The sequence below is a fragment of the Prionailurus viverrinus genome, chromosome E1 (assembly GCF_022837055.1).
Source record: "Prionailurus viverrinus isolate Anna chromosome E1, UM_Priviv_1.0, whole genome shotgun sequence".
In the NCBI taxonomy this organism is placed as follows: Eukaryota; Metazoa; Chordata; class Mammalia; order Carnivora; family Felidae; genus Prionailurus; species Prionailurus viverrinus.
In genome coordinates, this window is record NC_062574.1 from 43,528,308 (window position 1) to 43,544,898 (window position 16,591).

Here is a 16,591-nt window from a genome sequence, read left to right on the forward strand (position 1 = left end):
GAAAGATCAGCACAGATTATTTTATAGCTTAAAGAGACTGTTCTTTGAGAACTCACACTAAAATTTATGGGGCATCTTTTCCATGCTAGGCACTGTGCTTGACACTTCATAAATACTGTCTTCAACCCTCACAAAATCCTTGCAAGGTATGTGTCTTTCTTCTAACTTTACAGAAGAATAACCCAATCTCAGAGAGCTGAAATGACTTGGTTAAGAATGCACGCCAGTACGTAGTAGAAGTGGTTATCAGATTCCAAGACGGGTGGATCCCAAACGCCGAGTGCTAATCACCCATTACACAGCCTAGGAACCTGTCGCTGGAACCAAAGATTCCCACTGCAGTTCATTTTAGGTCAGTTTAATAGTTTTGTGCAAAGCTCATCAGATGGAGGGGACTTCTTTTAATTAGACCTGAAGCAATGCTTACTGGTAAGCCACTGCAGTCCTTCATGACATCCCAGAGTCCAAATAAGAAAAATAAGTGTTTGTGGGGGGTATGGGTGTTGTTGTTGTTGTTAGTAAGTAAAGAAATTAAGGTGTTAACAGTACGATTATCTTCTCTACTTACATTTTAAAATTTATTAGCAATAGCTACTGCCACCTTCTCTCCCTTACTGAAGGCCAGGTCATATACCAGATCCTGGGGGCAAAAGCAAACGTGGTCCCAACCTCAAGGTTTGAAAGTCTACTGTATGGTGGGACACAGTTTGGAGGTTTATTGGTGATTGAGACTGTAGTTTTAGCCTAGGGTCGGGATGGGGAATTTGAGAAGTAGACACCTGGGACAGATATTTAGACGGTAAAACCCAATAAGTTTTGATTCTGGATTCAATATAGTGGGGAAGGGACAAGGGAGAGAGAGAGGTCTCAGGGATAACTTCTAAATTTTAGGGCTTGTAAGTGAGAAAGAAAACACCGGAATACAGTGGTGTTTCCCTTATCATAGAGTGGTGATGAGGATTATGGTAATAAAATAGGGAGGTTTATGCAAATGTGATTACACATCTGGGAATTCTATATAGGCATTCTACATCATGGATTGTCCATTATTGACAAAAAAACCAACAAAGCTTCCTATTTATCTCAGAACTAAAGTCACATGTGCTCATTTGAGTGTAACCTGTTTCTGATTTATGAAGACACATTGGTAAAAAGGAATCCAAAATTACACTGCCTCTTTATAGGCTCTGGAACATTCTTTTCACCTTGGTACAGCATCCTGCCCTCCACTTTTCCTTCTAAGGCTGCAATAGCAATAGCAGAAATAAGTCTGGTTGAGTTTCCTTCTCTTACCCTTCCTTTCCTATTAAGGTGCTAATGAGAAGTGAAATGGCCAAGAGACAACAGAAGAAAGGGAACATAAGTTAAATACTATATGTTTTCATGCTTATTCAGGATTTACATTTTACTTATATTCATAAGGATTTGAAACGAACTTTTTTAAAAACGAAGGTGGCTATCATGGTGCGGAGTAGACCAGATTCTTGTTGAACACATCAACTTCTCTTCTGTATCAGTTTTTACTAACACCACCTTGTTTGTGATTGTCATCAGACCTGGATCTCAGTGACTGTTGGTCACTGGATCAGGAAATCCTTTTAGGGGTGTAAGACTTCATCGGAAAATATACCTCCCAGCTCTTTACTTCCAGATCTAAGTCAGGATAATGAAGGAGAAGTCCCTAGTTCTCAGGATAAACAGTGAAGCGATACAAATGGGTTCAATAGGTAGACAAAATAAATGGCACTTAAAGGGATGCATTAAATCAGCGAGCTCTGAAAATTTAATCACACTGCAATCTGTTAGCCTCTAAAAAGACTTCTTTCTAAATGCAAAGCGATAGAAAACATCAACTAAAGTAAATTGAATTAATTTGAACTCTAATGATTAAAACGTGACTGCTAGGTTCAGCTATCAGTATTTGGAATAAATGAATGATATCAAAGGAAGGTTTGAAATAAACAACCAAACTTGAATTTAAGGTTTACAGCCATATTCTATAAATCATCTTTCCCCCTTTTCACTCTTGTTTTACTGTTATCTTTGGTACTTGCTTTTCTTGCTATCTTTACCATGTCATCAGTTCTCGTGAGTGAGAAAGCAAAAGTTAAGATTGCAAAATTAAATGTGGATTATGTCTCATTTGGACAAATCCTTACCGATTGATGAGCATTAGTGCGGCTTTGCTGTTTAGGGTAAGACTACTTATTTTTACTCTTCCAGAACACTTTCAAGAATAATCTAGGGGAGTTATCAGGTTTAGAGAGACATACGATTTTTCTTTACCGAATTTAAGTTAAAAAAGAAAGCCCCTTTGCTGGCACCAACTGAACGTGCTGCTCTAAGGGACATGTGTTGAAACGGGCTGAGAGACACTGTTTGAGAGACTGTTTCTAACTCGTATCATGGGGCCACCAAAGCCATGGGAGGGGGGGGGGATGTGAGTCTGCAGATAAGCCTCTGCTGGCCTGAACACCCACAAAAAACATTCAGTGGTCGGGTACACTGCATCCTGAAACCACAAACCAAAGGAGTCACTCCAGAGCTCCTTTACCAAGTTCAAATGGTGTATATACTGTGTGCTACCTTTTCATACATTTCTTCAGGTTACAAGCAGGCACAAAACTGAAGTTTATGTTCCTCTAAAGGCGTCTTATTATCACTAGCTTGCTATCAGCCAACTGACAAATACCTAACAGCTACTTTTCAACATGTAATCTTTTGCATTTCCTTTGGTCTGGCTGAAATAAGCAAAACCTGAAGCATTCAGCTAGCTGGCTTCTGCATCAATTCATCTATTTCTCAGGAAATCAAAGTAAAAGATACAAAACAATTAAGAGGCCAAGGTATTGTTTTCCTTAATAATGACAACGAGGCACTGCTGTACCACCTGAGTCATCCTTGCCACCGTTTCAATTATTCACCCAGATTTGCAGTTTTCAGAATGTATTAGAACATATTGCAAGGTCTCTTTCTACAAGTAAACTGCTGCTGCACAGGAAAAAATGCAAGAGTTTTACGAGGTTTCAGAAGCTTTTACGTTAAATTGCAAAGTAGAATGTGACAATTTTATATAATTTTCACTTATTCTTGGTTCTGAGTGAGGGTGTTGGCTCTCTCTTAAAATTCCAACACCGGAACTATACCATGAGGAGCATTTCAATCCACATTGCCAGCCCAGCACTGAACCTGTTATACTCAGACTTCTGTCAAAGGAAATTTTCCAGAACCTTCCATGTCACACCTTCTCTGGACCAAGAGGATAAGAAAAAGTTTCAATGGTAAATTGGCCCCTATCCATTATTTGAAGGCAGATTATATGACTGATAGATGAAAGACTGAATTTTACACACACACACACACACACACACAAGTACACACACAATTTGCCCTGGTTAACACGCCTAGCATTAACATGGTTACCGTATAAGGACATTACTTATTTTTAAAGTTGTAAACAACAACAAACTAGCTTATTTTTCCTCTTTGGATAACTTTGTAAATAATGGTTTTTCTCTTTCTCCTATCCAAATAATTCTGGCCCTCTTGTTCCCCACACAAGTGTGATTTTAATCCTTTCTTTTGCTGTCCTCAGGCTTTGAGCCCTTCAGAGCTTGTTCATGAGCCCTGCACTCCCATGGGGACAGACTGAAACATGCATATGTACCTTGCTTTAGGCACTGGGGGAAAATGATTGAAATATATAAGGGGGATGCAATTATTTAAAGTGCTAATTGTCTCAACATATCAACATTTTGAATTAAATGAATAATTTCAAATGCTTGTGAGTTTATTAAAGTTTAAAAACATTCAAATATTTATATGACTCGTTTACCATATAAACCACATATGACTGGTTAATTTCATACCTGTCCTTTTGGAACCATTTAGGGAAGCTTCTCCCTCAAGTAGGATGTGTCCTAAAGCCTCTTTGTAACAGAAATGCACTGATTCGTGATAACTCAAGAATGACGTATGTGATTCTTGGACATAAAAGAAGCCATTAAATCATTTTAAGACCTAGCTCAGAAGGAAATCAGCAAATTTTAGAGTAAATTTCAGGAGGTGAGAAACCCCACACCATAAGCTTCCAGTAATATATACCTTATGTGAAACACAAACAAAATTTTAAAAATATATTTTATGATTATTATTTGTGTAATACTGGCTCTTAGGATATTTTCCAGCATTTCATGTCTTTGTAACTTAGTTTAAATATAATATATAGAATTATTGAAGGAAGAAAGGGTTTGTTTCTTCAATTATGCAACTTAAACACACAATTTCACAGGAATCATGCTCTTATATGTACTTTCACTGACTCTGTGAAATCTGAAAACAAAATGAGAATACAGTTGACCTGGAACTAAGCAGGTGTTAAGGATGCTGACACCCTCTCCCCACCCCACACAGTTGAAAATCCATGTATAAGTTTTGACCCCCCTAAAATTTAACTACTAATTGCCTACTGTTGACCAGAAGCCTTACTGATAACATAAACAATCAATTAACACATATTTTGTAAGTTATATATATCGTATATCATCTTCTTACATAAAGTAAGCTAGAGAAAAGAAAACGTTATTAAGGGGGTGCCTGGGTGGCTGATTGAGTATCTAACTCTTGATTTTGGCTCAGATCACGACCCCAGGGTCATGGGATCGAGTTCTGCGTTGGGCTCACTTAAGCTCGATGCTTAAGGTTGTCTCTCTCTCTCTCTCTCTCTCTCTCTGTCTCCCTGTCCCTTCCCCCCCACTTTCTAAAATAACGTTATTAAGAAAATCATAAGAAAAAAAAAGAAAATCGTAGAGAAAATACATTTACAATCTTGTACTATATTTATATATATATATAAAAATTGCTTGTAAGTGGACAGCACTGTTCAAACCCACGTTGTGCAAATGTCAACTGTGGTTGAGTTATGGGTAGATTCTGTCGATCTTCAAAAGTAGGAGAGGGGGAAGCCTATTACCCTTTTGATATCTGCTTTGAGTGTCCTGTAGTTATTTTCTTGCAACAAAGCAGTAGAATTCCTATTCAGTAGGCAATGTTCTTGCTTTCGCGCTTTACTCTACCGTTGCTTTATTCTTAGCAACTGCCTCCTATGCCCATCTAATACAGCAGGTAACTTCTGAAAGAGGCTGAGGGTAGGAGATGTTTTTAATTGGAAGGGGAAAGGTGGTTTCAATTTAATGAATCAGCTTCATTTTTATACTTTTTTCCCTTCTCAAAATTGACATTCAAAATTGAGTTTGGTTTTAGCCACATACTTGTCTTCTACGCTTTCCTTCACACCTGCCATGAAGTAGATAAAGGTGTGAGAAATGTGAGCCCAGTCCAGTCACGCATTTTTAAAAAATGGTTACGGTAATAGGTGTCAAACAGAGTTGTGCTTGTAAGAAAGAAAAATATGACTGCTTTAATTTTAATGTTTGAGCATTGGCAATATATTTAGCTTTTGTCGTATACTCCTCTTGTCCACATTGGCTTTGTAGTGCTCAGCTCTGTGAAGAAGACAATACATCTCCATTAGTATTTTAAGTTTTAAGAGCCATTAGTGTATTTACACATAATGCATGGGGTAGGGGGAGTTATTGGTGTCTACTTGGTTTAGTCTGAGCATTTAAAATATCAAAACTAGTCACTAATACAAAGTTAAAACTACCAAAAACCATGTTAGTTTTCTATACACAGGTGTGTGTGTGTGTGTGTGTGTGTGTGTGTGTGTGTGTGTGTATTTATAGACTACGGATTTATATATAATATATACTAATGGATTTTAGATTTATATGTATTATATATTTGGGAATGATCTTTGAAACGATCTGCAAAGTAATTTAAGTAAATGAATTAAAATGTTCACAACACAACCTGATTTTCATTTTATTTTATATTTTATTTTATTTCCAGGGATTATTTTATTTTACTTATTTTATTTTATTTTATTATTTAATTTTATTTATTTTATTTCTGGGATGGACTATGTAGTGAAAAACAACCCAGTGTGGCTATTATTTTCCCACAATAAACTAAAAAGTTTTAGAGGAAAGTGACATATTCCCAGTCTCAAATTCTGCTGGCAAGATTACGTATTTTTGCAAGAGAAGTACAGAAAAAAATAAAATAGGTGTTGCAACATATAGAAACCCTTCTTCCCCAGTAGACTGTGACTGCTGGGGAGGTTCTTGGGACTCTGTGGCCACTGTTTATCCAGGAAAGGGCCACAGTAGTGTTGCTCTAAGGCGTGAAACCATTTCACATGTTGTTAACGGTGACGAATTGGTCTGTTGAACTGAACCCTCACACATAGGTAGAGTTTTAATTTTCACATTTTGCTCTATTTTTCAAACCCCTGTGCAGTCTTAAGACTGTTGAGGAGGAAGGGGAGATCATGGAGGGAAGGTCTTGTGCAGAAGCATGTGGAGATGACAGAGGACTTGGGGACCCCAAGGACACAGCTGGACTCTCCAGAGTGGGGCCTGGTGGTGAGCAGCATAGTCCACTGAGTACAGGAGAAAAAGAGAACTTGTATTCATCGCCTACGTTTGTTTGCAAATGAAGAAGTTAATGTTTGCTAATACTTAGTATTACAGCTCTGAGTGTCTTCCCATGTCACGTGTCGCTTATGGTTACAATACATAGATGGGTGTGACTGTGTAGCAGACGGTCATGTGTCGTGTGCAGTCCGAAAGATGTACTAAGGCAAGGGTGTGAGTTCCACGGTGCAAAGAGTCATCATCCTCTTTCTTTCAGATCAGGGCACTATGAAAATATGCAATTTAGATATGTTCACACAGATGGATCAATAGATTATAACGTCTGCTTTTAACTAAGCCAACACTCATGAAATGGACACATGGCCTCACAAAGAAGCCACAGATAGACCAGCTATGAATCCCTCCTCTACTTTTGTCACTCACTCACTGTGTGACTTGAACACTTGAACAGTTTACATCTCTGGGCCTCTGTTTCCTCATTCAAAATCAGATAGTGGCATACTCCTCATTGATTGTAGAAGGCATTAGCTGAGGGAACACATGTAAATATCTTAGACCACTGCCAAGAACATAGAACAAGTTAAGGCCAAATGCTATCACCTGTACTATCGTTACATTTCTAATGAAGGTGGGAATCAACAAAAGAAAAATAATTTAGCTGTAGCTGCTTTTACTCTGGTAATAAGGTTTTCATTAGGCATTGTATTCATCAGTGTTCTCCAGAGAAATAAAACCAATAGGATGTGTATGTGTGTATATATACATATATATGAGTATGTGCATGTGTGTGTATGCGTACATGTGTGTACACATACATCTATATATGTGGAGACAGAGAGATTTTAAGGACTTGGCTCACATAATTGTGGAGGCTGGTAAACCTGAAATCTGTAGGATATACCTGCAGGCTGGAGACCCAGAAAAATGTTGATGTTGGATCTGTCAAGACTGAAGGCAGCGTGGACACAGAATTCCTTCTTCTTCAGGGTACCTCAGTGTTTTGTCTTAACATCTTCAACTGATTGGGTGATGTCTTCCCACATTGTGGGGGGGTAATCTACATTACTCAAAGGTTACTGATTTAAATGGTAGCCACATCTTAAAAAAAAACAAAAAACAAAAAAACTCTTCATAGTGACATCTAGAATGGTGTTTGACTGAAATCTGGACACCACAGTTCAGGCAAGTTGACACATAAAATGAGCCATCATAGGCATACTACGAGTCAAAACCAATAAGAAGCTAATCAGAACCAATCTATTCAGTCATGTACTCCTTTGTTCTGCATTCACTTCAAAAAGAAAAAAAAAGAATAATCTGCCAGGATCTTTCAATCAACTGGTCTGTCATTCTAGGTTCTGAGGACACAACAGTCAACAAAACAGATTAATCCCTGAACCAGAGAGGTTGTATTCTGGTGGTGGTAGATAAATAGTAAACAGATAAATAACTTAAAAAGTATATACATCTAAGTGCTTACATCTATTAGGTGTTGATGATTTGCAGAGTAAGTGGGATAAGGAATGCCATGGATGTGGTAGCAGTAGAGGCCCAAGGAGCAGAGACATGAGGGAAAAAAGTATCCATGCAGATACTATGGGGAAAAGCACTCCCAACAAACAGCAGGGCACAGAATGGATGTTCTTGGTATGTTCAAGAATCTGTAAGGAGCGTGTTGAACAAAGGAGAGACATAGTCCGATTTATCTTATGACAGTAAGTGACTCTGAGTACTGTGTGACCAACAGACTCTGTGGGGACAAGGAGACAACCCTTAGAAGGGTACTGTGATAATACCAAGTGTGTGGGGGGTGATGATGGCAAGGACCAGAACGACAGCAGTTATAGTGAGGGGATTGCTCAGATTTCAGAAACAAGACATTTCCAAGGTAGAGTCAAAAAGATTTATTGATGAATAGGATGTGGTTTGTGAAATAAAAAAACAAGTTAAGGTGTGCCTGTGGCTTTAAGACTGAACAGGGAAGGTTACAGCTGACATTTACAGACACGGTGATAAATGAAGGAGAAGCCATGAAAGGGAGGAATATGGAGTTTGGTCTGGACCTGTTAAATCTGAGATGCCTAATAGACACAGAGGTAGAGGTGTCACATCAGTGTTTCTAGAACTATCTGGAATCCTACAGAGGACCAATCTTGACATGGAAATTTGTAAGTCATCAGCATTTGGACAGAAGGCCATGAGCATACATGAGATCAACTACATGCGTACGACGCCTGACTGGGTGATGGAAGGTATACTCTGTCATAGACGTTTTGAGAGAACAGAATGAAACAGCAAAATAAACACAGGATCAGAAAGTAAGCTTGGAAGGAAGAGAGCACATGCTTCCCCAGGGTCAGGTAAACAGAGTGTGTCAAGGAGAAAGGATGGCCACCCATGTCAGAGGCTGCTGTGAGTGCTCAAGTACCATGAGGGTTGAGAATTAGCCAATGGATTTATATCTGTGAAGGTCCTTGGTGAACCTGGAAAGAGCTATTTCAGTGGGGTAGTGCTCGAGGTGAAGGAGGTGCTAAAAGGGGTGTATAGGCCACATTTTGGAAGAACTTTGCCATTAAGAGCAATACAGAGGAGGAAAAATAAGTTTCCTTTTACCCTTCTAGGTTCTTGGCTGAGACCTTTTGTAACAAAAGATAGATTAACAGGATAAACACCAATAGAAGTTTAATAACATGTAAATCTCTTGTATACATGGATGAAACTGAGTGATTTTCCAAAAATGGCCCATGACACTACCTTAAATAATATCTCTAGCTAAAGACAAAAGAACGAGGTTAGGGTGTGTGAATATGGGAGGTTATCAAGAAAAGCACAGTAAACAACAGTAAGGATGTTGTGTTGACTTAGCTCTTTTTCTTCTCCACTGATAAGTTTCTAGAAGTTTAGACACCCTTCCCTTCCAGGTACAGAGGGAGACACCTGTACAAATAGTGACTTCCCTTAAATATGTAAATGTCTCATACAAAAGGGTAACTTCGACTTGGTTCTTAGAGCTTCTCTTGTGTCTGTTCTTTCTTAAAAATAATGACCTCAAGGTAAAACTTATGCCCAAGAGGAATGTTTGGGGATGGCAAAACCTTTTCCCCTTTAAGGAACAGAGATATTGAGCTATTGGAGTCCTAGGATGCTTTGGTTTTGGTTTTTAGAGATAGAAGACATTAAAGAATGTTTGTGTGCTGTTTGAGATGATTCAGCAGAAGTACGGGGAAGAAAACACCAATTCAGAAAGAACAGAAACAACTGATTGAGGAGAGAGGAGGATGGAAATTGAAGGAGCTTCCCTTTGATAGAAGCACTGAATGCCCTTCATATTAGCAGGGAGGAAGCAGAGCGTATGCACAGATGCAAAGAACATGTCAGAAGCGGCAGTGGCCACCACCACCTTGCTCTTATTAAATACATTAGCTAGTATTACATGTTAGTGAGAACAAAACAAGATTTTTATGTGTGCTGTTAATACTAAAAGGCTTATACTGTATTCCTCTTATATCTAAAAAATTGTTTTGAGCGTATTTAATACTGTAAATTTGTAAATAAATACACAAATGTGCTTATATTTGAAATAAATAAAAATGTACGGGGGGAACACTCCTAAAACGTAATCTTGGCAGGGGTACTGTAACTGAACTTGAGGAGTTCACCACTTGGGGTGCATCAAATTGAATGCAACCCAAAGAAGCCTTGAAAGCAAAGAACTTTTTGTTGCTTGTTACCAGGGAAACAGCACTCAAAGCACTACCTCCCTGCTGCGTTTAGTACAGGAAGCTTTGATTCCATGTATCGAGGGGTGGGGTGGGGGCAGGGTGCTGGCATGGGTACTTTTGGTTCAGTTGCGAATGCCTACTATGTCAGTATGTTAGTGCATACATCACATGTTAAAAAAAATGAGAGAAAACTCCACCCATAGGAGATCTTAGTATTATAATGAGACAAGGGTAACTTCAGGTCAGCTCAGGGGGGCTTCCGAGTAGGTCCTCAGTTCCAATCTGGCTCAAACTGGCTCACACATGGGGCTCTTGGGTGAGACCCACCTAGCAAGGGGCCATCAGGAGAGATGCCTAGTTGGGCATCTCTTTGGCTGCAACTGTTGGTTCTGCAAAACAAAACACATTGTTTTCCTGCTTCTGTCCTTTCCCTTCCTCCCTTCTGCTGAGGGCTCTTGCGCCTCCTCTCGGAATAACGTCCTGTTGCATCCTAACTATCAGTGGCATCATAGGAGTTTCCACCATTGTGGAAAGTTGTGTGTGTTGGGGGGCGAGGTCAAGGGGAGTGGTTAAAGTTAAGTATTAAAAGATTTAAAAGTTAAGAATTTAACATTTAAAGGTTAAGAAAATCAATCAGAAAGTCTCATAAGACCTGCTAAAGACTTTTAATTTTTTCTTATCCAATGAGGCGTTGGAGAATTTGAAGAGGGAGAATGCGAGGATCCATTCCATTTGGATTTCAAAAAGCTTTCTCTCCTGGAGAAAAGAGGCTTTTCTCATAATAGTGATAGAGGAGAGAAAGAGAGGGAAAAGACAGAGACAGAATGATGATGAGAAGGATCTGAAGTTGGGAAGAAAAGGACAGATTGAGGAAGACCGAGAAGATGCCAGTGGTATTTATTGAGATAAACCCTATGGGGTCAATAAGAGAATAATTTGGCAGGAAGCTGTGGCAGAGGTGGGGGAGAGGGAAATGATTCATTTAGTTTTGGATACATCCCATTCCAAATTCCTGTGGCCAACCTGGGTTGGTCTGTCCAGCAGGCAGATTTTGGATTCTGCAACTGGAGCCCAGAAAGGCATTCTCGTATTGAAATGTTGGATTCATTACCTTAACCTGAAATATTGCATTCCGACCCTGTCCTACGGTTGGTATACACCCTTCCTGTTCATGTTTTTTTTAATACTTCTATTACTTATCCATGTCCGTAAATAATAATAGTAATGTTTTTATTTAAAAAAAATACCTTGCATATGTGGTACCAAGATGTGTTTACACTCACTATTATGCTGATATATTGATCTAGCTCAATAGTTGGCAAATGATGGCCCAGGGGCCAAAATCTGATCCAACACCTGTTTCTGTGTAGCCTTCAAACTAAAAAAGCTTTTTTTTCCAAATGAACATTTGCAATCAATTTGATGATAGGAAACATTAATTTTGAACTCCAATTAGATGAAATTTTATCCCCATAGAGGGAACTCTATTCTTCTCATTAGTAGACGTGTATTACAAAATAAATTAAAATAAAATAAAATACCTTATTTTTATTCCTGTATTTTGAATTTCATCAACAAAAACCCTGTGGAAATGTGTGCGTGTGTGTGTTTTCTCGTACTATAGAAGTACCTGTATAATATCCTCAACTTACACCTTGGCCTGCAAAGTCTAAAAAAGTAAACTTGTTCTAGGTAATTCATTAATTTTGATAATTAATGTTTTTTTCCCACTTTATAAGTACACGATAGGTTATCTGTTCATTACCTAATAAACTAAGCTCCATTATTTTCTATTTTTTGCTATTAGAAACAATGCTTCAAAACTACCTGTATGTGTGTCCTCTTACAAATGAATACTTTCTCTGTGTATGAACCTAAATGTGGTTTGTTGGCTTAGGGGTATGTGTATCTTCATTTTTATTACATTTTGCCTATTTATTCCACAAAGCACAAAGCGCTCTACCATTTTACATCCCAATCAGCAATGGGAGAATATCTCACCAACATCTTGACCAATACTTGTTAATTTCTTAAACTTTCTCTAATGTATTTATGTCAATGTAATTTCATATCTGAGCCATGCATTACTTAAAAATGCATCTTCTCGTTTCTAAAATCTATTTTTAAATCTGTCATTCTCTTTCTATTGTATGGGCTTTTCAATTAAAAAATTGATCTGAAGGAAACTGACATACAGATATATTGATAACATAGTGTATAGTCAATTTGTATAAATGTTCCATTTGCTCTTGAAAAGAATTTGTGTTTTATAAATGCATTGTGTTGTGTTCTACAAGCAATTAAACCAACCATTTATAATGTTGAACTCTATCATTACTTTTTCCCTGGTTTGTTACTCCTATAGAAGGGCATGCGTCATTGCAAATTAAATTTCTCCTTGGTCTTTTGTCAATGATCGCTTTAGACATTTGGGCCTATATTGTTAGATACATACTGATTTAATAGAGTTTTGTGTTCCTGGTCAATGGCTCCTCTATCATTAAGTCCTGACTCTCTTTTTACCCAAAAATCTACTTTCCAACATTGATAGTGACATATCAGCTTTCTTTTGGTTGTCATTTCCCAGTTATATTTTTCTGCATATCTTTATTTTCTATCTTCCTATAACAGGATATTTAGAGAAAATCTCTCCAATAGCTGGGACATTTTATTATTCCAGTTTTAAAATTAGTGCTTTCACGGAAGAGGGTATTTTGTTTGCAGGTAATGTGCTTGTTCGTATACTCACAGATACTTAGACAATCATGTATTTTCTATTTACCATATTTGTTTTGCTTCTCTTTTTTTTCTCTTTTTTGGCTTTTATCTATGTAAGCCCATCACATTCACCTAATTCTTTTGAATGTGCTCATTTTCTTTTTGATTCTGACCTGCCTACTCTTAAGTTTTAAAAATAATTAATAGACTTTGTTTTTAGTACAGATTTACAGAATAATTGAGCAGATCATATATAGAGTTCCATATATACCCCACCCCCGTCTCCACCATGCAGTTTTCTTTTAAAATTTTGCGTTAATGCGGCACTTCCGTTACAATCAATGCGCTAATATTGGTACGTTGTCATTTACTACAATCCATAGTTTGCATCAAGTTGTACTCTTTGTTTTGTACAGTTCTATGGATTTTGACAGTTATATCATAGTTATGTAGTTATATAGGGAACAATAACAGTAGTTATATACAGAATGATAGTTATGCACCATTAAATTTTCATACAGAATTGTTTTCCTTGTGCCCCACCTATTCATTCCCTTCCTTCCTCCCCCAGAATCCCCGACAGCCACTGATCTTACTCTTCCCATAGTTTTGCCTTTTCCAACATGTCACGATGTCACGGAGTTGGAATCCTAGATCATGTGGCCTATGCAGAGAGGCTGCTTTCTCTTAGCAATATGAATTTACGTTTCCTCTGTGTATTTTTGAAGCTTAACACGAAATAGCTTAATAGTGAATTTGTTTTTTATTGAGAAGGAATGTTCCACTGTATAGATGTGCCCCGGTTTGTTTATGCATTCATCCACTTGTTTGTTTCCAGTTTAGGGCAATCATGAATAAAGCTGCTATAAATATGTGTGTGCAGGCTTTTGTGTGGACATAAGCTTTCAACTCATTTGAGTAAATACCAAGGAGTGTGACTGCTGCATCGTATGGTAAGAGTGTGTTTCGTTTTATAAGACACCACCGACTGTCTTCCAAAGTGGCCAGCCATATCATTGTCATTCTCAGCAGCAGAGAATGGGCATTTCTGTCGCTCTGTGATCTGCAGCATTGGGTGCTGTTGGTGTTTTTTAGAGGCTAGGCTATTCTAAGAGGTGTGTAATGGCAGTATCGTGTTTTTGTTTTAATTTACAATTCCCTAATGACCTGATACTCAGAAAATTTATCTTGTATTAATAGACCATACTTTTGAGAGCAAGCATCTTCATTTTATGAACAAGTATAATTTCAATTTCTCATGTGAGAGTTTTTCCCTACCCAGGTCCAGACAGACCGCAAATTTCCTTTCCCAACTTGTGCTGGTGTATGAACTTTTGCCTGTGTCCATTTCATAGGGGTTAAATCCCTCCCAGACCTTTGGGTAATACAGGAGTCTCAGAGTCAACTATGTTCAGTGGATCCAAAGCCCTATCTCCCACCTCGTATGGGGCTGTGGGATTCCAGATGGCCATAAGGCTACTGCAACACAGGTTGTATGCGTGGCATGTTCATGGCATGTGTGATTCCATTGTTGGTTTGGTATCCCCTCCTAGCTTCTGGGTTTTGGGTTTTCCCAATCATTCTCTCATTGTAAGTATCTGTTAAATAAAACATCGTTTAACTGCAGCCTCTCTCTTTATGGGATAGAAGCTAAATATTTTTCAAAATTACCTAGATAATATAATTTTATATTAAAAAAGTAATGAGGATCCATAAATATTTTTCTTTGTTTTAATAAAAAAGGTAAGTTACCAGGTGCCTGGGTGGCTCAGTCACTTAAGTGTCCAACTCTTGATTTTGCCTCAGGTCATGACATCATGGCTGTGAGATGGAGCCCCTCACCAGGCTGTGCACTGGCAGCACAGAGCCTGCTTGGGATTCTCTCTCTCCCTCTTTCTCCGCCCCTCCTCTGCTCTCTCTCAAAATAAATAAATAAACTTAAAAAACAAAAAAAGCTAAGTTACCATCTTAAGAAACTAGAAAAGAGAAGAGCAAATTGGAACCAAACAAGCAGAAGGAAGGAAATAATAAAGAAGAGAGGTGTTTTTTTTTCCATTTTAAAACAGAAAAGATAACTGAGAAAAATCAATGAAATGAAAGATGAATTAAAAAAAATCATTAGAATTAATAAAACTCTAGCCAGAATGATCAGGAAACGGAAGAAGAGAGACACAAATTTTAAAACTAAGAATCAGGGGCGCCTGGGTGGCGCAGTCGGTTAAGCGTCCGACTTCAGCCAGGTCATGATCTTGTGGTCTGTGAGTTCGAGCCCCGCGTTGGGCTCTGGGCTGATGGCTCAGAGCCTGGAGCCTGTTTCTGATTCTGTGTCTCCTTCTCTCTCTGCCCCTCCCCTATTCATGCTCTGTCTCTCTCTGTCCCAAAAATAAATAAACGTTGAAAAAAATTAAAAAAAAATAAAATAAAACTAAGAATCAAAGATAGGATAATACCATAGACTTTTATCTATAGAATATGCCAAAAGGATAAAAAAAAGAATACTGACAACTATGTCTACAAATTCAACAGCTTTGATTCAATGGGCCAATATAATATACTTTAAAATAAAATGCTGTCTTGATCCAGTTTGAGGCCTTGGTCAGACGCTGGTCAATTCTCTTTCTCGAAGAGTCAATCAAGTCCACACTCCAATCACTTCCTTATGAGGTTCTCACACTCTTGACTACTGTTCACCTGTCTTTATCACCCCAGGACCAGGTACCAAACAACTAGTGACAAGTACACCCCATATCCCATGAAGTTGTTCAAATTAGCCCATCCACAGAAAGCCCAGGAAACCTAACTGATCCTGCTCCACTTGGCACATAGAAGCTGACCCTTATAGCTCCAGCTTGCTGTCACCCTACCCGCCCTGGGTGCAAGTCTTTGCGTGGCACTGACCAGCAGCCTTCTCTAATATGAAGCTGTAACACAGAGATCTGCCTTTCATCTATCCAGGTGAATTGCACTGTGCCCCACCATCCAGACTCTTTAAGTCTTATAAAATAACAAATTACTTACAAGACATAAACTATTGAAACTTATTGGAGAATAAATAGATTACCTAAATAATACCTGCTATAATCTGAATGTTTGTGTCTTCACAAAATTCACACGGTGAATATTACTGCCAAAATTAATGGTATTGGTAGGTAAGGTTTGGGGAACTTATTAGATCATGAGGATGGGGCCCTCATTAATGGGATTAGTACTCTTACACAAGGGGTGCCAGAGGGATTCTTTGCACCTCCAACTATGTGAGGACACAATAAGAAGGCTCCAGTTGTGAACCAGGAACAGGTTTCTCACCAGATCATCACCATGCTGACACCTTGACCTTGGATTTACCAGCCAAGGTCAGAATTGAGAGAAATTAATTTTGTCTTTAGAAGCCACTCAGCCTGTTTTTTTTTAAATAACAGACTGAAAAAACTAAAATAATACTATATCTATTAAATAAATTGAATCCATAGGTAAAAACTATCCAATAAAGAAAACTTTACGCCCAGATAGTTTCACTAGAAAATTCTTCCAAGCATTTAAGGAAGAAATAACACAAATATCACATTAATATCTTTCAGTAAATGAGATGGGAGGGAATACATTCTATAACACATTTTCTGCCACCAGCATTACCTTGATACAAAACCCAGATAA